A 25,577-nucleotide genomic window follows, 5' to 3' on the forward strand; every position below is an offset into this window, starting at 1 on the left:
TAATTTTTAAGAAAAACCTCTTTTCTTTGATTTACTTGCATTAAGTATAATGCAGATATACATTTGATTTTAAAAATGATTTCTGGGTTTCTTTTCTCATGAAAAAAACTAATAATCTGAACTTCCTAAACTTTTCTTCTTTGTTCACTGATCAAATAAGCTAACATTACCATTACATAATGTTTAAGATTACAAAAATACATTTTTTAATTCAACTACATTGAATCATTGCTTTAGCAGCTTTTTAATATGAACAGTAATTACGATTTGTACTATGTCAGCTTGAATATAATTTTAAAGATCCTTGGATAACTTATAAACTTGGGCTTATAATAAATTGAGTAGATTAATGATAATCTTTGGATACTTAAATAATTTCCAAGTAAGTTTGAATACTAAAACATTGATTATTAAGCATTATTTGGTATTTGTATACTTTTGCTTTTTAAATTTTTATGCGCTATAGAGTGGCTCTATCTTTGGGTCATATTACTAAACATGGTGTAAATGTAATATCCATGGGTGTAGAAAGATGTGCAATAAGTGTCATAAACTTTTCTGGTCTGTAAAATGATAATATATTACAGAACTCTCAATGACATAACTCCCAGTTTTATTTTGTGAAATATAAGTGAGTTGTTTTGGCTAAAAGTTATAATTAATATGGATGATTGAGACTATACTGGGAGTCAGAGTGACAGACACACAGCTGTGTGTGCAAGCTATTAAGATGAGTTTTTCAAGAGAGAAAAAGAGTACTTTTGTCATAAAAGTACTCTTTTTATTCTGGTTTTTCCAGAATAAAAGAGGATAGTAACAGATAAAAACTGATGGATAGAGAAAGTTGTAGAAGATATGCAGAGAGAAAATTTTTTATTTTCTTTCATTTATAATAACTGCAAATGACTCTGAAAAGAGGAAATGAAATGTGTTAAACAGTTATTCATAATAAATAAAATGTTTGTGAAACTTTACAAATTTTGGTAATGTAAAACTAGACTGTAGCTTTCTATTTGTTAAAACTATAAGCTGAGGGGCCAGCCTGGTGGCATAGTGGTTAAGTTCACATGCTCCGCTTTGGCGGCCCAGGGTTCATAGGTTTGGATCCTGGGTGCAGACCCATACACCGCTCATCAAGCCATGCTGTGGTAGTGTCCCACATACAAAATAGAGGAAGATGGGCACAGACATTAGCTCAGGGACAATCTTCCTCAAGGAAAAAGAGGAAGATTGGCAACAGATGTTAGCTCAGGGCCGATTTTCCCCACCAAAAACAAAAAGGAACACTATAAGCTGAGTCTAGAGTTATTAACAATGTGTAATAAAAATTATTAATTACCTTCTATATAATCTTCCTAAGTAGCAGGGATTCCATATCTCACTAGAACAATTTATCTCTCAGCATTGACTTTACTGTATCATTGATTATTAAAAAGAAAAAAATATGTAACTGCCTCACTTTTGAATGAGCTAAGGTACCTTACAATAATGTTATCTTCTATGTTTATTTTGTCACATTGATGAAATAGGTAATTGAGTACTGTGTCTCAGGTATGCATAATCATACCTTTAACCAAGTGAGCTGTCTTTCCTATATAATATCATAAATTTAGAAAAAGAAAAAATTTCCATGTATCTTTCACACATAAAACTATTCTTGAGATTTTCCAGAGAGTCCTGGAAAATCATAAAGTTGTTTTTTTTTTAATTTCACCTTTGGAAAAGAGAGATGCCAAAAATAATTGGGTTCATTTGGATATGGATATTGAATTGTTCCAATATCATTTATTGAAAAGACATCAACTAGACAGACAACAAGAAGTGTTGGTGAGGACGTGGAGAAATTCTAAAACTTGTGCATTGCCAGTGGAAGTGTAAAATGGTGCAGTCACTGTGGAAAACAGTGTGGCAGTTCTCGAGAAATTAAACATAGAATTACCATATCTTCTTGCAATTCCACTTCTGCTATACGCCTAAAAGAACTGACAGCAGGTACTAGAAATATTTGCACATCCATGAAGGTGGTGAACCTTGAAGACGTTATGCTACGTGAGATAAGCCAGACACAAAAGGACAAATATTGTATGATTACACTTAGAATAGTCAAATTCATAGAAACAGAAAGGTAGAATGGTAGTTGCCACGGGCTGGGGGGATGAGGAAACAGGGAGTTATTATTTATTGGGTACAGAGTTTCAGTTTTGGATAATGAAAAATTTATAGAGATGCATGGTGGCCCTGGCTGCACAATGTGAATACTGTGAATGTTCTTAACGTCATTGAACCGTACACTTAAAAATGGTTAAAATGGTGAAAAAAAATCCACTCTTTTCTTTGTGTTTCATTTTGGATAGTTTTGATTGCTAGCTATTATGTTCTCCAATCTTTTTGTTTACTATGTCTAATATGCCTTTAATATGATCTGTCTTTTTTTTTTTTTTTTGTAAGGAAGATCAGCCCTGAGCTAACATCTGATGCCAACATCTGATGCCAATCTTCCTCTTTTTCTGCTGAGGAAGACAGGCCTTGAGCTAACATCCGTGCCCATCTTCCTCCACTTTATATGAGACACCGCCACAGCATGGGTTGACACGCAGTGTGTTGGTGCGCGCCTGGGATCCAAACCTGCAAGCCCTGGGCCGCAGAAGTGGAGCAGGCGCACTTAACCACTGCTTGCCACTGGGCGGGCCTCTAACATGATGTGTTTTGTATGTCAGACATTGTAGTTTGTAGGAATTTGACTTGGTTCTTTTCATATTTTTTCTGTTCTACTTAACTTTTGTAACATAGGAAATACAGTTATAATTGCTTTAATGTCTGTTAATTTTCACATCTATCAATTGAAAGATTTTCTTCCTATTTTGAGCCACATTTTCCTGCTTCTTTGCATCTGGTAATTTTTTGTTGGATCCCAAACATTATGAATTTTATGTTATTCAGTGCTGGGTAATTTTATATCCCTAAAGGTATCACTGATCTGTGTTCTGGGACATAGTTAAGTTACTCGAAAAATCCTTTCAGGTACTGATTTTAAGGTCTGTTAGGCAGGTCCAGAGCAGGGATGAGTCTAGGACCAATTGTTGCCTGCTACGGAGGTGAGACCCTCTGTACACGCTGCCCAGGGCCCCATGAATCGTGAGGATTTGCAGTCTGGCTGAGAACAGGCACCATTCATGGTCCTGTGGGAGATCAAGACTCTATTACCCTTACACTCTGCTGGTGCTTTTTCATTTGACCACATGTCTTTTCTCACATGCATTTGCTGATCAGCTGGCTGCTGGAGGGAGACCCTCTGCAAAGTTCTCTCTCACTGTTTCTCTCTTTCTTCTTTGTCATTGTTTTCTCTGAACCCCAGACCTAGCCTGGAAACCTCTCTTGGGGAATCACAGTACTTCTTTTGTTTGTTTCCTGTCTCTCAGGGTTAATGTCCTCTTCTGCCTGCTGTCCAATGTGTAGAAACCTTGTTACTCTATCTTGACCTGAAGTGGAAATCTTAAGTTCTTCCATTAAGCTTTTGAAAAATAGCAGAAGAACCAGCAGATCTCCAGCCAATGTTTCTTCAAGTTTATTTATTTATTCATTCTCCCTCTCTCCGTTCTTTCTTTTCTTTCTTTAGTTACTATCAGCCAATGTTGGATATGCCAAATATTTCTAAACAATTCAAGATTCTGCATCACAAAATAACTGAAAATAACTCCCTGGAAAACACAAACTCTGTGAAGCTAACAGTAATAGGAAATTGCAATGTCAAGTTTTCTGCTTGCCACAACAATATACCTTTTTTAAGTAAGGTATATTTTAACATTTCTGGTTAATCTTTGAAAATCCTTTAGCATAATAACAAAGTTGAATTTATTATTTATTTTATTAATATGGAAAATTAGTGGACAATCAAACAACAATTTTCAGAATTGAAAAGGAACCCAGTTACCTGGATTCATTTTCCTTAGTAAAACCAAAAGTTGTGGGCAACTATTTTATTTTCATGTTTCTCTAAAGCACACAACTCTGAAAATATCTTTTAAAATATTCAGGTTTTTTTTTTTTAATTTATTAAATTAAGAAAAAAAGCCACCATCAACTGAAGTCAGTTAGAGACTGAAGTGAATGGCATTTTACCAACTTCATAATTCATTTACTCCCCAGGATTTGATCTTGTTAAGGTGCAATGTATGAAACATGGCAGAATGCTTTAGCATAGTTTTATCTCTTCTGAAAAGCAAGATCAGTTATGTTTAATTCACAAATCTAAAACTCTAGTGATTTTAGGAGACGAGGAAAGTAAATCAATGTTTTCTGGGAAGGTATCACAGAAAGACTAGCAACACTTCAAGGGAAGAGCGCCTTGGGTCCAGGTTGGTACCAGGCATCTGATGTCTCACGTACAATTTGGGAGAATTAAAAATAATCAATTTTTACCTGAGGGATATTTCTTTCAACTGCCATTCATACTTCAAAGCCCCTACATTTTAATGCATGTGAAAAAAGATGTGTGTAGGCATATATAAGTAAAATAAGCAATGGGATTTTCTCTTTTTTCTTTAATATGTGAGAAATAAAACACAAATAGCTGCCTACTGAGTTTTAAAAGGAACCCCTATTGAGCATGTCAGCAATCTGTTAATTTGGATTTGAAATAGCAACTTACATTTGCATGAAAGCACAGCTCTTACATATTAGTGGACTTGTTCCTAGTTACTGATTCAATGCAAAAGTGTTAGTTTGGCTACTGTCTAGTACACAGTTTACAAGCTCTGAATACCAAATAAATAATTGTCAATTAAATGCAATGTCACTTTTTCCTTGAAAATAAAAGTTAAAAAAATATTATTTAGAAATCCTTTCATTTTAGAATTGTTTTAGATTTACAGAAAAGTTGCAAAGATAGTAGCAAAAGTTCTCATGCATTGCACACTCAGTTTCACTCATTATTAACATCTTTCATTAGTAGGATACATTTGTCACAATTAACAAATCAATATTATATTATAATACTATAATTATTATAATTAATTATCAGTTACTAATTTTTAATATCACTATTTTAATCAGGCATTAAGATAGTTATTTTTGAAACACACTTTACACAGTATATTAAATACTTAACTCTTCTTTAAAAAAATGGGGTAATTTCTCTCTTGTTTAACAAACTGAACCCTAGAAATGTTAGCCATCTTTCTGGTGTGATATTCTGAAGGCTAGATTGCAGCAGGCAGCATGCTGAGGCTTATTAGATCAGGTCAGATCTCTCCAGTTTCATGATTCTCCTTGGAATTTATCTCTACTCCTGGTCCTTCCAGCATTCGGTCAAATAAAGCATCATATTCTTTTCCTGGAGGAAAGTCTGAAATAGGAAAAAGCAAGAAAAAAGGTGCCTATCCATCACTTTGAGAGAATACTGCATATTTTCCTCACCATCCCATCCCCAATTCATTTAATGATTCTCTGGGCTTATGGAAGAGAGAGAACCAGGGGTCCATGGGAAGTGTGTAGACCTGGTGAAGTCAGAAGGAAGGGAGCCTTGAGACGGGCGGACTAGAGGAGCAAAAACAGACGGAATGGTTTGTGGGATCTGAGAGCGGAGGGCATGTATATCCAAGGCCACAGGTAGAGCCCTGGGAGGTAGCAAGCACACAGAGGAACGGCTGTGGGTGTGTCTGGAAGGAGGGACCTAAAGCAATCTTACAACATTCCTCCTCACTCCGGTGGTGCACAAGAGAAACAGAATAATTTTCATGGTTCAGAAGTAGAACTGAGTAAGTTAAGGGTCATAGGGGAGGCTGACAGAATTCCCTGGGTTGCAGTGTGGCATGCAAGTATTAAATCAGCCCTCTCTCCTCAAAAGCAGAAAGAGTCACAGGTCCTCTAGCAACCCTAAAGGCAAATCCCGAATGATAAACGACCAAAGACTAAAAGAGGCCAACGGATAGCTCAACAGATGCCAGCCGGGCCATATGACATCAAGGGCAGGAAACTACTCCCATGTCTACTTGTGTCTGGTCCTCACATTGGCTACCACCCCACCACCAGCTTAGATTCAATCCTTTGGGGGAATAAAATGTTAATTTTCACTGACTAAGATTTCATTTAGATATTTAGTTGTAGAACTGTGGACTGACTTTTATTTTACTTTATATTCTTGAGTTAAAACTTCACTGAATATTGAATTTAGAAATATAAATTGAGGATTGTGTGTGTGTGTATGTGTCCTTGTGATTGTCTATATTTAGATACCATGTTCTTTTAATTCTTCTTTTGTTTAAGTTATCTTTTATCACTTTCAAAGGCATAGAGTATTTAAAGAAGTATTTAAATTTATCTTGGAAACATTTTTAGATGTTAAAATGTTCTGATTGCTAATGTGATTTCTTGCTGTTTAAACAACAGCTGTGCACTTAATGTCCCATATTTTCCTTTTGTATTTTACTGGTTAGAGCTACATCCTAAGAAAATGGCAGTACTATTAATGCTATGTTATGTTATTGATAGAAACAACTGTAACATAAATGTTCGAAATTAGGTTAATTTGGTATCAAGTTTCCCATATGTGTAAATATTGAAATTGGCAATTAAGTGACCCATGCTACAGCTCACAGAGAAGTGGCCAGACTTGTAAAACAAGTGTATGGAAACAACGCTCTAGATCAATGAAATACAGACGTTTTCCTATGAGCCCTCATGAGTGTGTTGTTCTGGAATTACATAAAGTGTGCAGACAACTTTGAATAACCCTGTCGTTTCCTCTATTTCCTATAGATATAACATGATGCAGCCACTAGAAAACTGTCTTTCACTCATAGGAGCTTAAAAGAAGCAGGTTATAATCATAGCTAACAGTAACTGAGAACTTACTATGTACCAGATACTATGATAAGCATTTTCACGTATCAAAATATTTGCAATAAACTGTTGTTTTTAATATTCTTCTTTATTAATTCTGTTGCAAATGCACTCACAAGGGTTTTGGATCAGAGAGAGACTTCTTATTTCTCACCTCACAGCAAACCACAAGCCTGTGTCCCAGTCTTATTTCTGGGCCCTTGTGATGCAAGCCAGGGCAAATGTCCTACACATACAAAGTGTACGGCAGGTAAGGAATAGAGGAAAGTAAGTGTTATCTGCTTAGAATGGGGAAGGAGACCACTGTCTCCCTCTCTCCTTCATACAGAGTCTGCTATGAACTGTCTAACCCTTGGGGATGTAAATAAATCTCCCCAAAGAAGTGACAAGCCTGGTGTCTCCAGTCTTATGACTTAAAGATGTCACTATCGTCCTGGAATGTCAATGTGTGACTCAAGAGTTAGGTAAGTCTCTGGAGTTCTCACCGTCTATACAGTAGAAAATTACTTCTGAAGCTTGCTTTCAGCTCAGGTCCAAGTTTCAGTAAAATTTGCTTAGAAAGCCCTACCTGTGCAGAAACATAAACATCTTTTCTCACAATGCCACCCACACCCTGTGTTATTTTTCAAATGAGGCAACTTAACTTAGAGAAGTTAACTTGCCCTGGGTTAAATTTTAAGTTAACAATAAAGCCAGGATTTTTGCCCCATCTAACTGTAAAGCCCAAACTCTTAAACATTACACTGTCTTGCTTATCTATTGCTTGGATAAAGGAACGAATGCATAAAATGGTCGTTCCTAATTGCAACGAATCAACTTTTAGTCCACATTCTTTTTGAAACTTGTCTCACAATAACGTAGAAAAGTGCAATGTACAATCCAGTTTAATACCATTTATTCATTTATGAGAATAAACTTTGAACTAGGGAGAAAAAATGAGTGAGGGCATATGGGGATCATTAAATAGAGGAAAGAATCAAGTACAAAGTTCAGTAAACCTATGTAGGTGCAATACAGGTGGAAAAATCATATTTTCTGATCCCTCAAATGGGACACATTATCTAATAAATAAACTGACAAGCATTGTGCATCACACAGCACAGATGTCTGTAATTAATAAATGAATGAAAAAATAAATACAAAAATGGCATTTCTTTATAAAATCTAGGCAAATATGATCACCATAAAATGGGTAAACAAACTTTTGTAGGAGATCTTTGTTATATAAAATCAATAATTCACTTAAATGTAATATTTGGCTTTGTCATGTAACTTTGCTCCTTTTTGCTTAAAATTTCCCTTGAGGAAAAGATATTTAAAAAGGAAATATTTAAGGTATTTACATTTATTACACAATTTCTAGGCATCGATACTTTTCTCATAGAATAATTGACGTTTAGAGTGAACAGTTAATCTTAACATCTGGCCATTGGTGATAGGTTGTGATTATTTTTGCCTTTTTTTCAGTATGATTGGTTTCTGTAGAGGCTGAAACATATTGTGAGAGGAGGGTAGAAGGGGGAGGGACTCACGTCAGAGCCTCTCAGTGGTTCAGATGAAACCACCATTCCAATGTCTTGCCAGAAATACAATAATTTCTGGACAGGAAAGAGAATTTGTGATTTCAATGCAATCCTAAAACCGTATCACCCTTTACTCTTCAAATTTGGACACAATATGTGGGTATTAACCCAACTAATATGAGGAAATATCTACTAAAAGAACAACAAATATTGATAGCATAATATTATTAGTGTTATTATTATTGACAATTTAGTTAATGCTAGGTACTCAGTAACGTTGCCAAAAATATGTCTTCCTGAATATTCTGCATAAACAGGGAGGGTAATTATATAGGTTAGAGAAAGGGAGGAGTTCCACGGGGAAGAAGGAATGTCCGTAGGAGATAGTGATTTGGGGAGTGGTCCACTATAATTCAAAGTCATAACACCTTGAAGATAGAGCAATAGGTCCATGGAGATGATGCTGGAGACAGTACTATAACTTCCTACCTGGTCTCCAAGGAGGGAACGAGGATGAAGTGGTCAATGGAGGCTGAAATTATTCCCATTTTATAAACGAGAAATTAAAATCATGGAAGTTAAGTAACTTGCTCAGGATTAAGTAAATAGCAGAACAAGGATTTAATCTATTTACAATGTAGATTTTTCCTATCATACCAAACTAACTCCAAGAATTAATTCTGCACTTATTATTTGGCTAATAAGTTCTATTTTAAATCCTCGTGCCTAAGGAAACAATAAATCAATGTTACTAATTGATATCCTACTGCCTTTCTCTCCTGAAAGTAACTGTATGTAAGAATTTATAATTTATATTATATCTGATAAAACAAATGTAATAATGAAAGTCGAAAGAACCAGGATTACTGAAACCATCAATACTGCACTAGAGAATTAGAGATGGCCCTAATGATAAAATCAGTAAACGGAGAAACGTGGTTAGAAAATGCTGATTGTTCACAAGGAAGCAAATGGAACATCCATATTCCATCTGGTTTCCAGAAGAATGGAGGATAATATATGTGAATTTACTAAAACTTCCTGCAAGATTCTTTAAATTGCATTTAGTGAAGAGCAAAGCTGTATACGGCATTCCAGGCTACTCATTCCTCGGAAACTTTCTACCACGTGTACAAGCGCATGTGTCTAGGTTCACTGGTGAGGAAACAGCCTCAGCACCCCAAACCTTTATCGTAGGAAGGTGTTTAATTCATCTCCTTGCCTGCGACTGCGGAGGAGTCAGGAAACAATTCTATGAGGTCAGAGAACTATATCAACATACAGCTCATTTTAACCAATGTAGGATTTTCTTTCAATGTGAACTTCCCATTTTCTTTGCTAAAACCTTTGCCTGCTACTTGAATCTGTCATGTGTCTATCTAAAAACTATGGAGCATTAAATCTATTAAGATGAAAAATGTGCAAAGGGGCCATGAAGTCAGATGCCTGAGACAATTGCTTTATTATTTATCAATAGAGCATTGAAGGGAAAAGAATGGGAGGTTGGAGGAGAGAAGTAAATGAGGTATAATTCCAAGAACACTATAAATTAACAACTTGATATGCTTTATACAGCTTGCATCAGAGAAGATTAATATCTTCATACCTTGCAATATACTTTTGATTGATAACATTGTTTTCTAAGGATAGAAAGTTGGATAAAAACATATTTAACTGATACTAGAGATGGATCCAAGTTTTATGGGGCTTGAAGCTTATGTAATTTGGACAGCCAACATTAAGGAAAAAAAAACATGCACAGGGTTAGAAACCAAAACACAGGCATAGGGACTTAGAAAAAACCTGTGTAAGTATGGGGCCTTGAAGCTTAAACACATTAACCTCGCACTGAGGCATGTAAATTTTTTTGAGATTATGTTTGACTCTAAAAGGAACCTTTAAAAAAATTTTAATAAGGAATTTAGTAGTAAAGGCCTAGAAGCAACTAGATTCTCTAAATAAATGGCACTTCATCTAGTTTTGTCTGCAATCTATGTTGCTCTAGGATACCTAATGCTCAGGTTTAATGAACTGGAGTAATGGCTGCCCTGTTGTCACGAGTAAAATCTCCAATTTGTCACCTGCGGATGATGGCACCTATTGAATGATAATTTGGCATTTCTGGTTTGTCATGGAATGAAATACCATGTAGCAAAACAAAACTATGTTGCTAATGTTATGTTACATAAAAATTTATTATTCATCTTCAAAATGGTTTACATAGTATAATTTCAATAAATAAAAAATGTATCTGCAATTTGAAATGACTGTTGAGTTTTATTATGTTCTTCATATTTTTTCTGCATTTTTTATTTTTAGTTTTAGTTCTAACTTTATTTTCATATTTTCTAAATTTTCTCCAAAAAGCAGGTAACTATTATTATTTATTTTATAACATGTTAATATAATTATTATTTATTTTAGAAATAATATTTTTTAACATTTAAACAGCAGTGAAATTCGAGATAAATGTTAATCCATTAACTCAAAATAAATGAAAAATAAGTGTTCTAGTGAAATGGGATAAGGGGAAAGTCTGTTGAAGCAATAGTGCATCACGCCCTCACAGAAAATTTGCAATATTGTGTCTGCTGCACAAGTAAAATGTGTGGAACATATGTGACAGCATTCACAATTTTCTTGGTGTGAAGAAAACTACAATTTGCCCTATTTTTATCGCTTTTTCTATGCAATAAAGAATATAACTTTTCCTTACCTGACTGGCACACATAAATTTATCGTATGTTGGAAAAGAGAGATTAAATCAGAATCCATTCTGCTTTCACCCTATACACTTCCAGCCAACTGTCATGCTCCCACACAGAAGACTGCTAACCAATTTGTAAGTTTGAAATTATCCTTCTTTCTAACACCATTTAACCTCAATTTAGCACTCAGCAATCTGGTACACATGAGTTTCTAGCTTATATAGTGGTTTAATTCATAGAACCATAAAACCATAGGTTGTTTTTGATATCCAATACATTCCAACGAAAAAATAATTGTCAAGAAGACATTATAGGTTGAGTTAATAAACACTGAACACCCATATCATAGTTATATTGCTTCGTCTAAAACCCTAACAGGTTATTAATAGAGTTAGTAAAAGGACACAGGTGCAAACTATATTAAAGTGAGCAAATGAAGCACATTTTCTTAATAATAAACAGAAAAAAGTAAGCAGTCATCTGAAAACTATGGCATTTATTAAATAGTAAATATTAAAATACAAAAGAGCAAAGTTTTAGAATGTATATGGTTAAGGAAAAATAGTAAAGCACTATTCAAGATATTCTATCTCTCACTCTACTTGTTAAATTAATTATGAAAGCATGAATGTATATCAAAGTTTACGGAGAAAATTTTTAAAAAAAGGCAGATCTATGCATAAAATTTGTCAATATCACTCCAACCTCTTTCAAAAGATGAAATATAATATATAACCAAAAGCCAAATGTAAAGAAATATAGTGTAGATGATAAACAATGTTAATTTCTATAACATGGAAAGTGCTCTTTGATAATTACAAGAAAAACAATAGATAGAAAATTTAGAAAAGATCTAAATCTGCAAGGTCACGCTGCTATATTTCAAAAGAATATTTCTACTTTATCAGAAAATTCTATTGATGGGTGCTGCTTTAAATCGTCAGTTTACAGAGCAAATACAAATGCCAACTTGCAAATACATGTGCCCCAATTCACTAGTACTAAATTGTCAGTATACAGAAGAGCAGATACAAATGCCAACTTGCCAACAAAAGTGCCCCAATTCACTAGTATATGGGTATTAATGTAGCAGAGTATCACTTTACACTCACTACACTGGCAAAACTTGAAGAGAATAAGAGTATTCTCTTTGCCTGGAATTAATTTATTCTCACTATCACAACAGAACTATGACTCAGCATACCTTTTTATTTTTGTTTGTTTGGTGAGGAAGATCCGCCCTGAGCTAACATCCATTGCCAATCTTCCTTTTTTTTGTTTGCTGAGGAAGATTAGCCCTGAGCTAACATCTGTGCCCATCTTCCTCTATTTTGTATGTGGGACACCTGCCACAGCATGGTTTGATGAGGGGTGGGTAGGTCCGTGCCTGGGATCTGGACCTGCGAACCCTGGGCCGCTGAAGCAGAGCACAAACTTAACCACTGCCACCAGGCTGGCCCCAGAATTTTTAAAAGAAATACAATATTTATTTAATAACATATTTTATAACATATATATGTATGTATATGTTATGTGTAAATCTTTTGACACAAGTATCATTCCTGACAATCTCTCCCATAGAAATAAAAGTCCAAGTACAAATGACATACGTATGAGAGTGTTTATGAAAGTCTTGTTTGTAATGGCCAAAAACAAACAGAAATAAAACCTGAAAACAAGGAATTGCCCATCAATAGAAACCATCTTAATATGTTACATTACAATCACATCTTGGAATACTCTGCAGACATTGGAAACAATAAGTTAAAACATTACAAGTCGACTTGGAGTGATGCCTATAAAGAGCTACGAGTGATAAATGAAAGATTTGGAAAAATGTGCATGATATGAACCCATTTTTTGCAAAGCAGAAATGACAAATACATTCATGCACATACATGCATACACATATACGATTATCTGAGCATGGAAAAATATGAAGAGTACATATTAGACTGTCCACTTTGCTAACATGCTATGGAGATGAGGATGGAGAATGCGATGTGGGAAAAGGGACAGTTAAGCATAGCAGCACTTAAAAAGACATAAGATTAGATTATTCACGCAATCATGTACAATTATATATGCCTAGATATGTGTAAAGACATTAAAATAATTTAAAAGAAAATTCATGCTTTCTAAATCCAGGGAAAATTTAAATTATCCAGATTGAATTTCAATGCACATTTCTTTTTCAAAACACCCAAATAAGATTTTTCTCACAGCATACTGCTTAATTGCTTTATTTAGGTGTCAGTTATGCTTTTTCTTGTTTACATAAAGGTATATCTAATACATTTCAGGAAAAGCATAATTTTATTTAAGTAACCATGATTAGAAGGATTAAAACACTAGCACAATACTGCCCAAAAAAATATAAGGCAAGTTGTAAATGAGAGCCAATGTGTAATTACAAATTTTCTGATTGCCACATTAAAAAATTAAAAGGAAACAAGTGAAGCTATTTTTAGTAACATGTTTTATTTAACTCCAGATATCCAAAACATTATCATGTCAACAAGTAGTTAATGTAAAAATTATTGAAATATTCTTTATCACTTTTTCATACTAAGCCTTTGAAACCCCGTGTATCTTTTACACTTTCAGCACTTCTCAGTTTGCTTGGACATATTCCAGTGCTCAAAGCTGCTGTATTGGATAGAACAGTGCTAGACAACTGGAAAACAGAGGGGATTAACAAAGGTTGCAGTAGTAAGAAATTTGCTCATGAATCAGAGTAATTTAGAACTATCTCATCTTTTTTCTGTTCATTGACACATCACATCTAAGTGATATATAGCTTCGCCAGAATAAAAATGTTGCCCAATGCTTCACAAATTGTTTCTTTTGTTCCCCCTTTATTGAGACGTAATGGACATACAGCACTGAATAAAGTTAAGGTATACAGCATAACGATTTGCTTTACATATATTATGAAATGGTTACTGTAGTAAGTTAACATTCATCTCATATAGATATTAAAAAAAAAAGAAAATAATGTTTTTTTCCTTGTGATGAGAACTCTTGGGATCCACTCTCTTCACTTTCAAATACACCATACAGCAGTGTTAACTACAGACATCATGTTGTACAATTGTTTCTTTTACAAGGATCCATGAGGACATTTTTCCTTGGTATCTGCAAAACCTGTGCTTCTCTCAACCAAATGGTAATTTTATTTATTTATTTAATTAATTTTAAATTGCTTTGCATTTTATTTTTTAAGCATAGTATTTGTACATAGCATATCATTTGTAATACCTTTTGGATATCTTCCACAATGTATTTCTATCATTTATTTGACAGCTTTATTGGTATATAATTCACATAGCATAAGGTTAACCCTTTTTTTTTTGTGAGGAAGACTAGCCCTGAGCTAACATCTGTTGCCAACCCTCCTCTTTTTGCTGAGGAAGATTGGCCCTGGGCTAACATCTGTGCCTATATTCCTCTACTTTATATGTGGGACGCCTGCCACAGCATGGTTTGATAAGCAGTGTGTAGGTCCGCGCCCAGGATCCGAACCTCCATATCCCGGGCCGCCAAAGTGGAGTGCCCTGACTTAACCACTATGCCACCATGCCAGCCCCAAGGTTCACCCTTCTCAAGGGTAAAGTTCAGAGGTTTTTACATTATGTTATGTAGCCACCAAAACTATCTAATTCCAGACCATTTTGATCACCTCCAAAAGAAACTTTATACCCATTAGCAGTCAATCCCCATGTCCACCTTCCCCCAGGCTCTGGCAACCTCTAATATACTTTCTATCTACAGATTTGCCTATTCTGGACATTTCATATAAATGGAATCATACAATAGGTGATTTTTTGTATCTGACTTCTTTGTTTTTAAGGTTCATTTATATTGTAGCATACGTCAGTATTTCATTCCTTTTCACAGTCAAGTAATTTTCCATTGTATGGATCCATTGTATATTTATCCATTCACTAGCTGGTTAACTATTGGGTTGTTTCCACTTTTTGGCTATTGTGAATAATGCTGCTATGAACAATCGTACAAGTTTTTGTGTGGACGTATGTTTTCATTTCTCTTGGATATAAACCTAGGAGTGGAATTACTAAGTCATATGGTAACTCTATGTTTAACTTTTGAGGGAACTCACAAACATTTTTCCAAATGACTGCACCATTTGACATTCTTACCAACAATGTATTAGGGTTCCAATTTCCTTGCAAACACTTGTTATTGTCTGTCTTTTTTCTTTTAGTATTTTAAAGATGTTTCACTGTGTTCTCATTTGCTTGTTTCCATTGAGATATCTCCTGTCATCACTGTTCCTCTGTACATAACATGTCATTTTCTTACTGCCTTTATTTGTATTTTTTTTATTGAGGTAACATTGGTTTATACCATTATATAAATTTCAGGTGTATATCATTATATTTCGATTTTTGTGTAGATTACATCATGTTCACCACCCCAAAACTAATTACAATCCATCACTACACATGTGTCTAATCATGTCTTTTGCCCTCCTCCCTCCCCCCTTCCCCTCTGGTAACCACCAATTCAATCTCTGTCTCTATGTGTTTGTTGTTTTTTTATCTTCTATTTATAAGTGAGATCATACAGTATTTGACTTTCTCTCTCTGACTTATTTCACTTAGCATAACACCCTCAAGGTCAATCCATGTTGTCAAGAATGGCAAGATTTCATCTTTTTTATGGCTGAGTAGTATTCCACTGTGCATATATAACACATCTTCTTTATCCATTTGTCCCTTGATGGGCACCTAGGTTGCTTCCAAGTCTTGGCTATTGTGAATAACACTGCAATGAACACAGGGGTGTATGTATCTTTACGCATTGGTGTTTTCATGTTCTTTGGATAAATACTCAGCAGTGGAATAGCTGGATCATATGGTAGTTCTATTCTTAATTTTTTGAGGAATCTCCATACTGCTTTCCATAGTGGTTGCACCAATTTGCACTCCCACCAGCAGTGAATGAGAGTTCCCTTTTCTCCACATCCTCTCCAAAACTTGTTATTTCTTGTCTTGTTAATTATAGCCATTCTGACAGGCGTGAGGTGATATCTCATTGTAGTTTTGATTTGCATTTCCCTGATAGTTAATGATGTTGAACATCTTTTCATGTGCCTGTTGGCCATTTGTATATCTTCTTTGGAGAAATGTCTGTTCAGGTCTTTTGCCCATTTTTTAATTGACTTGTTAGTTTTTTTGTTGTTGAGATGTATGAGTTCTTTATATATTTTGGGTATTAATCCCTTATCAGATATATGGCTTGCAAATATCTTCTCCCAGTTGATCAGTTGTCTTTTCGTTTTGTTGATAGTTTCCTTTGCTGTGAAGAAGATTTTTAGTTTGATGTAGTCCCATTTGTTTATTTTTTCTATCATTTCCCTTGCCTGGTCAGACGTGGTACTTGAAAATATGTGGCTAAGACTGATGTCGAAGAGTGTACTGCCTATGTTTTCTTCTAGAAGTCTTTTGGTTTCAAGTCTTATATTCAAAGTGCGTAATCCATTTTGAGTTCATTTTTGCGTATGGTATAAGATAATGGTCTACTTTCATTCTTTTGTATGTGGCTGTCCAGTTTCCCCAACACCATTTATTGAAGAGACTTTCCCTTCTCCATTGTATATTCTCGGCTCCCTTGCCAAAAATTAGCTGTCCATAGATGTGTGGGTTTATTTCTGGGCTCTCAATTCTGCTCCATTGATCTGTGTGTCTGTTTTTGTGCCAGTACCATGCTGTTTTGTTTACTACCAAATAGTAATTTTAGAAGTAGGGGTGCAATGGAGAAATGTGTGTGTGTAGGTGAGTGTATAAGTGTGTGTATGTGCTTCTTGTAGACTGTGAACTTTCTCCTTTAACTAAGCAATTCATTACATTCATCTGCAGAACTTTTTGCTCTTAAAATACAGAATTTTGTGCCAATCCAAAACCATGGAATTAGAATTCCCAATGGGAAAGTGAGTGCCTGTGGTCTGATTTAATAAAATTCTTACCTTATGATTCTGAGGCAATAATCTAAAGACTGGTTTTTTATAAACCCTGTTTTAGAGGTTCTGCTTCCATTTTTGGCCTGCAGACAACTCAGTCCACAAGTTATACAGACATTTCTGCTGTGTTTCACTGTTGATCCCACTCTGGATTTATTTTTTTAATCCCACTGTTATTTTCCCTTCACCTTGAATATGAATTTTCCTAACCTGATGCTGACCCATAGCAAATTTTCAATACAAGTTATTCAACAGAGGAAAAAATTGATAATATATATTAATATGTGTTTGTGAAATGTCTTTACCAAAGTATGACTTTAGGCCTTCTTGCTCCAGGTGGTTCATTTGCCTGCAGAGAAAATTAGTAATGTTACAGAAGAAATACAAATAAAAGGTATCTGCTGTGAAAAACAGAGTTGTGCAGCAAAACAATTTGCTGGGCAAGCCCATTTATTGTGTGGCTAAAGACTGCCATTTTTCTTTCCCTTTTCATCAGCTTTATTATCAACAACCAAGTCTAATGCTATATGCCCTTTAGACTTCTCCCACAGTGTAGAAAGGATGCATTCTTCTGCATATGACAGTATAGAAGTAGGGGGTATGATATGGATGGAATAAAAGAAAAGCTGAGGGGCCCTGGAAAGAATCAGAGAGGAAGGAGGTGGAGGCACCCAGTCTCCTGATGCCCAGAGAGCAGAGGATATGTTCAACAATTGAGGGCAACATTGAGATCTCCCTGTTAGGATTCTGGATAGCAGCTTCCTCTGAGGCCACCACATACCAATCAGGGGAACAATATCTACAAGGAACATGAGCCCCTGTATCACAGGCAAGCAGCGGGAGACTTGGGGTATGTCTTTCTGTACTGCCCCTGGTTCCATGTGATATTTACTGGGTCAGGCCAGGCAGACTGGAGAGGATGCTTACCAGAGAGAGTAAGGTGATCATAGGGAGGGAGAGATCCTATGCTGCTCGGACAGGAAGAGAGTGGGAATCACAGCCAGAACTCAGAGAAATGCATAGCACCTGTATGAGGTGAAGTGCAGGCCAGGGCAGCCCAAGAGTAGCTCCTGGAGCACTCTCAAAGCTGAGAGGAGCCGGCTGATGAGCTGCAACAAGCATAGACATCAGTGACTAGTGACCACTGAGCGAACCACAGCAGGAGACAGGAGGGGTGGGGGCAAGGGCTTTGCTCAGTGACCAAAGCATAACAAAAGAATGCTACATGGTAGCGAGGAAACTGTCATAAAATTCAAGAACACAGGTTATGTCAAGCCACCCACTTTCTTTCTTACAACTAGACACTGTATTAAGGGAGACAATCAGGGGGCTAAGGATGTTCATCCAACAGAGACTGATAACTGCCTAAATGTCAGATTAGAATATACTTTAAACCAGATGTGACATTTAAAAAATGTTTTGCCTGCCTCAGAAGAAAGGCCAGATTACTTAAATAAAAATTTAAATTAGTCTTTCTGCCTATCCATTTTGTAATGAGAATTAATTTTGACTTCAACAAATAGTTAAAGGAGTGAATAATTTAATGAAATCATCATTATATGGATATTTGAACTGTGATGAAGGAAACATAGGCGCTGCAAAACAAGAATTTTTTAAGGCAAAATGCCCTTTTCTTCAAATTTAAACAAAAAAACCCACTTAGGAGTAAATATAAAGTATGAAATAAAATATAATTATGGGAAATCAAGTGTGACAATTTCCACAGAATACTGTTACTAGTCAAAATATATCAGGAAAAATGCAATATAGAATCACTCACTGGGCTTTATTAACATACACTTCGCTGTGTCTCTTAGCTCAACCCATGTCCAGAGAGACTCCTCAAGTGCCTACTTAGAACAGAACTTCCTCTGCACAACAGTCAAAATATCACTTGGTATCTGCTTCTCCTTCTCCTCTTTTACTAAGTTTAAGGATACTTATTGCCCCAGGAGAAAAGATGATTTTCTAAGTTGTATAAATGGTATTTCCATTAAAAATCTATATCTAATTGATAATGACATCATTGTCTTGCAATTCTTTGAGTATGAAACCAAAAGATTAAATACGTTAAGAAACACAGTCTAACTCTATTTTTCAGAGATTAATCTTGGATAATTATAATTCATTTTCTTTTCCTATATGTTTTATATTCAAGGACTTTTCTAATTTGTATTTAGAAATTCATTTTTGTTCAGTGTTTTTAGCTGCTCGAAATGTTCTTTATCTTCATCAATAAACATTTACTAAGTACTCTGCCAGGTACTATGTTAGTCAACGAATAGCCTGAAAGATGATTCATTCTAAACTAAATGCAAAAGGAATTCAATTTCGCATATTCCAAAGCTTGGACCTGTAGGGTTTTAGAAGTATTATTTTATCTGCAACTAAATTTTACAGAAAATTTTAAATTTATTTCAAAAAGAAGAAAGAATAGCACAAGAAAACACTCTGTACTCATCAGCAATCATCTCATGGCCACTCTTCTTTCCTTCCCATTTCACCACTTCTGCCACCCCCAGATAATTTTGAAGCAAATCCCAGACTTCATATTATTCCATCCAATAAAGGTTTTTGTTCGGTGGGGGTCATTAAAAGCAGAAGATTTAGCATCCATAATCATGACTGTTAACTTTTCTTTTTTTTTTTTTGCAGGGAAAGATTCACCCTGAGCTAACATCTGTTGCCAATCTTCCTCTTTTTATTTTTCCCTCCCCAAAAACCCAGTACATGGTTGTATAACCTAGTTGTAAGTCATTCTAGTTCTTCTATGTGAGCCACCACAGCACAGCAACTGACAAACGGGTGGTGTGGTTCCACGACCAGGAAGTGAACCCGGGCCCCGGAAACTGTGAGCGCCGAATTTTAACCACTAGGCCATCAGTGCTGGCACAAGATTGTAAACTTTTATGATTAGAAGAGAAAGACTTCAAACGAATTTCTTAAGGAATCATAGTTGACTACATTCCAGAAAATCCACATACTGCATCATTCCATTTACATAACATTCTTGCAACGATAAAATTATAGAAATTGAGAAAAAATTAGTGGTTGCCATGGCTCAATGAGGGGTTGGGGGCAAGTGCGAATTGGATGTGGTTATAAAAGTGCAACATGAAGAATCTATGTGTTGATGGAAATATCCTGTGTCGTGACTGCGTCAATGTTAATACTTGGGTTATTGTTGTGACTGCGTCAATGTTAATACTTGGGTTATGACATTGTACTATAGTTTTGCAAGATGTTACCGTGGGGAAAAATTAAGTAAAGGATACATGGGATCTTTCTGTATATTTCTTACAAGTGAATGTAGTCTACAATGAGTTCAGATTAAAATTCAATTAAGAAAACAAAACAAAACACTATCCACACTTGAGAAAAGAAATCTGCTGTACATGGAACTGTGGGGAATCAGAATTGGCCACCCCCAAATGTGTCTCTTTGGCATAAGGATTATTTGGGGCTGGTTACTTTTAAAAACTGCGGACATAGGAGAAGCTCTGAAAAGTAGAATTTATCCTTTGTAAGAGACATTTGCATTTGTAAGGGAAATCTTCACCTGTAAAGGTATCTCCCTCTCTGTACCAGGAAGAAGGAGGGATGACTTTATCTCTAGAAACTCTTATCAATGCAAAAGGCAAGGACTTAAATCTTCATAATAACCTTACTCTTGTTTACTGTGCTTTTCTGGTAATCTGCCATAACTGATTCCCCCGACCGCAAACATCCTCCTTGCTCTTTAGCTGAAGATGGTATTTAAGATGACAGCCTCTGCCATTTTGGTGAGTTGCTCAGTTTTCCTGAGTGTCTCCCATGTATACATGTTATAAAGCTTTGTTTGATTTTCTCCTGTTATTCCGTCTCATGTCAATTTAATTTGTAGCCCAGCCAGAAGGACCTAGAGTGGGTAGAGGATTTGTCTGCCTCCCCTACCGAACTGTACAAAGTTTAGTATCTATGATATAAAGAATTACCACAATCATTAAGGAAAAAATAAACAAGCTAGTAGAAAAATGTGAAAAGATACAAATAACCATTTGGCATCCTCAAAAGTAAAATCAAAAGAAAAATTGTGTTAATATTTAATTTCAGTAATACAAAATATGCAAAATAGATGATATATGATTTCACATCCACCAAATTAGTAAGTTATAAGAAGTCTTTCAAAACCTAGTGTTGGTGAGTATATGGAATAAATGGAACTCTTTCTCTGTTTCTGAGATTTTATATTGGTTCTTCCACTTTGTAAGTGAATTGGAATTTATGTGTGATTAAAGTTGTGCATAGTGTATGACCCAGCAATTCCAATCACATGCATATTTACCTAAGAACTATTACAGATATGTACAGATACGTATACGTACAACATCTACTACTAGAATGTTCTCAGCAGCATGGATTATGGTAAAAAAAAAGTAAACCACTCAAATGTTCATAGATGGAGAATGGGTAAATTATATCTTCAGACGGTACAATATGGCAAGGAAAACAGATACAGCACTTCCATCTCTTACAAACAGATAAAAGTGGACAATATACAACATATACTTTAGGGATTAAACATTCAGTAAAATGTAAAAGAAAACAAAGAAATGACTAAAATGAAACTGAGATTATTGGTTTCATCTGCATAAAGGAAGAGTGATGCAATTTCAGAGAAGAATTCAGGAGGCTTCAGAAGTGTTGCTGCTTTTTAATCTCTTAACTGAGTGGTAGGCACAAATACATTGAATATTATTTTTTAACTGTATATGTATGTGTATATATATTATATTCATGTCATATACATATGGCATATATATGTATGACACTTTATAAAAATATATACTTTAAAATATTACATTTTAAAAAATAAATTAAAAAAATTAAGATTATAGGCTTTGAGTTACTATAAGTCTGAGTTTAAATTTCAACTCAGCCACATTCCAGGTGTGTGATCTTGAGCACTTGTTAAACATTGTGAACCACTTTTTCCAAATTTCTAAAAAGGGAAAGATACTTAATTTAAATGGAAATAGTAAAGTAAAACATTTTTGTTTCTAATACTCCCATTTCCTTAGACATGTTTTTAACATGAAAAAGTCAGGCTTGGCAGTACACTGATAAAAAGTCCTGCAGGTTCACTTCCTCTCTGTGTGGTGGATTTCATGAACAGTACTGAACAGCTGAATCAGGGGTGGGTTCTGGATGTCAAATATCGGCTCTACTTCCAAAATACTCCAAAAGAGTTTGTAATCAACTATTGTCACCTTTGCAGTAATTTAAGCTTCGTTGTTATTGTTATTGTGAAGGGGATTTAATTTAGATGGAAATTTAGTCTTTTGAGCAGTTTGCCTTAGACTGGCCCCTAAATTAAAGTCTAAAGCCCTTAGAAGAAGTCTTTTTAAGTCTAAACTGAACTCAATATTTCCACCGCACATCTCAGCAATCTGTTCTTTAAATGCTTGAAATAAAATCAAATAGTTAGATGCACAGCCTTTCCCAAAGTGAAACTTTAAAAATTAGGTTCTGTTCACTTACAAAATTTAAACATAATATTTCTTCACAGATTAGCATGTAAGTGGGACAAACACTCAAGTGTGCATGATTCACTAGATATTAAATTGCTCTTCTTTCACAATGGATTTTGCTCATAATTTCTGTGACTTCTCACTTTTTTCTTTTCCTCTTCTGCAGCGCCTCACATAAGATGTTTTACGATGTGGTCATAACTCTTGCATCTCTCATTCCACACTAAGTGAACAATTGAGTTAGCAGCTAGAATTCTGCCCACTGGGAAGGTTTCAGGTACATTCCTGAGAAGGCTGTAACCATGCAGCCGTCCACTTCCCATTGGCTGCTCTGGATTCTGCAAAGGCCCATGTTTTTATTCCTCAGTCAACTGTTCTTATGGAATTCCCCATGAGGCCATGGTCTTCATTTAAGCCACCAGTTCACGCAAATTTACTTGGACCTTCCAGACCTTCTCAAGCCTGATCTTTTAAATACCATTTCTAGATGGTTGTGGATTGCTGTTGAGCACAACTAACCTTCTGGTGCCAGGGTCAGATATCATCAGTTCATGACGGGCAAAGGTTATGTAAAGTCTGATGAGACACACATTTAATCTCTACTAGATCTCAGCAGTAAGCCAGAAATAGTTCCCTTGAAGGAGCAGAACATGTATGCGCAACAGGAGATAACTTTTCTCCAAACATTTAGGGGTCTGTGCTGGTATGATCCTGTTGGAGCTTGCCAGAGGCAAGTTCATTTGCCATAAACAATTCAATTATGAATGGATATTCTAGGTTTTAAGGCCCAAATATCAGAGAGGTTTCACAGCCTTGGCCTGATGCAGGGCCTTCTCCTGTTCTATGCCTCACAGAAAATAGCAGCTTAATGCGATACATAGGAAATAGATCAGATCAGCACCCTAAATGTGCTATATGTTGACTACAAAGATAAAAAAGACTCACGTATATAATGTGCCACGTTTTAGTAATAGGAGGTGCAATGTGCAGCATCTTATTTTCCACTCTGGTGGTGTAGATAAACATTCTCCAGATCCTGGAGACTTAGAAATTTCCATGAGGTAGTGGGCTTCTGAATTTTCATGGGGTTTATCTCATACACTCTGGCATTCATGTTTGCTACTAAGGCATTTTAGTCTTCACTACTCCCTGATCATCATGTTCAATTAGCATGACATCACCAGTGAGGCAGAGCAGTGAGATGTTCTATAGTGAAATTTTTACTATATTTTATTAAAATTATTACAATATTTTTACTATACTATAAAATTTTTACTAAATTATGGCTGCATCAGTAGGTGCTTGCAACATAATAGAAAGAAAAGAGTATTTTCCACATCAAAGTCAGGGTTAAAGGATCTATGTTGATTTGCTATATTGATTAGAGAATGAGCAGTAAAATTAAGCAAAGGAGATCAGAATAAAAGAAAGCATAAAGAGAAAATGTAATGAGTTAGAAAATAGAGGTCGAGGAGAGTAATAACTCCAGAAGCTGGGTTTTTGAAAAATTAATACACAAAATATACAACTTTCAATCTAAGAGAAAAAAAATTTAAAAGTTCAAATTTTGAAAACGAATGAAGTAAAGAAGTAAAGATGGCAAGAAATAAAATAGAATAGTTTAAAAGAATCATAATGGAATAACTTTCTTAATCTGTTACTAATATATGTTTTAACCTGGGTGAAATAAATACTTCATTGGAAAAATATAATTTTTTAAAATGACTCCAGAAATAATAGGAAACATAAACAGCCCAATTTTATAAAACAAATAGGAGAAAATTTCAATGTTTTATTTAAATACAAAGCATCAGATTGCATGGGTAGCGACTAAACAATGTGAAATAGCACATATTTAGCCTTTTCTTGATCATGTTCAGTGTTCCCAATTAAATCCGATGCTGCTGCTTTTGTTTTCATTGTATTAAAAACATATCAGGAGTCAAGATGGCGGCGTAAGCAGACTCTGAACTCACCTCCTCCCAAGGACACAGCCAATTTACAACTACTCGTGGAAAAATTACCCCTGAGACAGAACTGAAAACTGGATGAGAGGAACTCCTGCAACAACGGACAATCCTAACTGAGGTGGAAGAGGCAGAGGCTCCTTTCTGGAGAGAAAAACGCCGCCTTCACAAGCCGCCAGCTCCACGGCCGCCAGGAGCAGCTCACAGGTCCGCAGCCTCCCTGGAGGCGCAGGGGCCCTGAGCCGGGGAGCGCCCCCGCTGTGGGCATTTTGTGGACCCAGCACAATCGAGACCAGCGGCATAATATCTGACTTTGCCTGCTGCTAAAGCATTGGGTAGCACCCCCAGAAAACCCGGTTCACAAAGAAACTAAAACTGGCTCTTAAAGGGCCAGCGCGCAAACTCACCCGTTTCAGAAAGCACCCTAAAATCACCACAAAGAAAGGTGCACAGTGCTTTGGCGACAGGAGACTCACCTAATAGGCCCTGAGTGCATCTCAGTGAGGGGTGAGACCTCTCCAGGAACTGGGACATTGGCGGCGGCCATTGTTGTGGCCTGGTGTGGGCGTGTTGACACAGACGCCATTGGAGTTCTCCCTGAGGCCTGCTAGCCCAGGTCTGCCCCAGCCGCTAGAGCACCGATTTAATCCAGCTCAGCCAGGGCGGGCAGCCCACCCTAGAGACTGGCCCCACCCAACAACAAGCCCTCAGGCAACTTGTGGGCCTGCATAGATTGGTGACTGGATTCTCTGCAGCCTGGCAACTGAGCTGACTTGAGCGGGCCAGGGTGTGCACAAGGAGCAGGTGGAGAGTGTCGGGCGGTGGTAGAGTGTGTGGGGCTCCTGCCGTGGAGAGACTGGGTCCGCTTGGGGAGGTCGGGGCGCGCACGCGGGGCAGGACTGTGTTGACTGTGTGTGTGGACCTGTGGGCGGCAGGGCTTGTCAGCTGCAGAAGACTTGTGCTTCTCAAAGGCCCACATAGGAGGTTTGCCCCACCTTCCAAAGCCTGAAACAATTGGGTGCTCCTGTGCCTGAGGCCAGCCC

General features: G+C 36.2%; 1 long non-coding RNA gene across 1 annotated transcript; it reads right to left on the bottom strand.

Annotated features, from left to right (window-relative positions):
• Positions 1–5,021: 5,021 nt before the first annotated feature.
• On the bottom strand, positions 5,022–25,263 carry LOC147916048 (uncharacterized). The gene is made up of 3 exons (XR_015553370.1): positions 25,011–25,263; positions 17,363–17,406; positions 5,022–5,344 (listed from the first exon to the last, which is right to left on the bottom strand). It is a non-coding gene; the product is annotated as an uncharacterized LOC147916048 (long non-coding RNA).
• Positions 25,264–25,577: the final 314 nt, after the last annotated feature.

The sequence above is a fragment of the Ceratotherium simum genome, chromosome 10, assembly GCF_057802395.1.
Source record: "Ceratotherium simum simum isolate JZ-2026a chromosome 10, ASM5780239v1, whole genome shotgun sequence".
Lineage (NCBI taxonomy): Eukaryota > Metazoa > Chordata > Mammalia > Perissodactyla > Rhinocerotidae > Ceratotherium > Ceratotherium simum.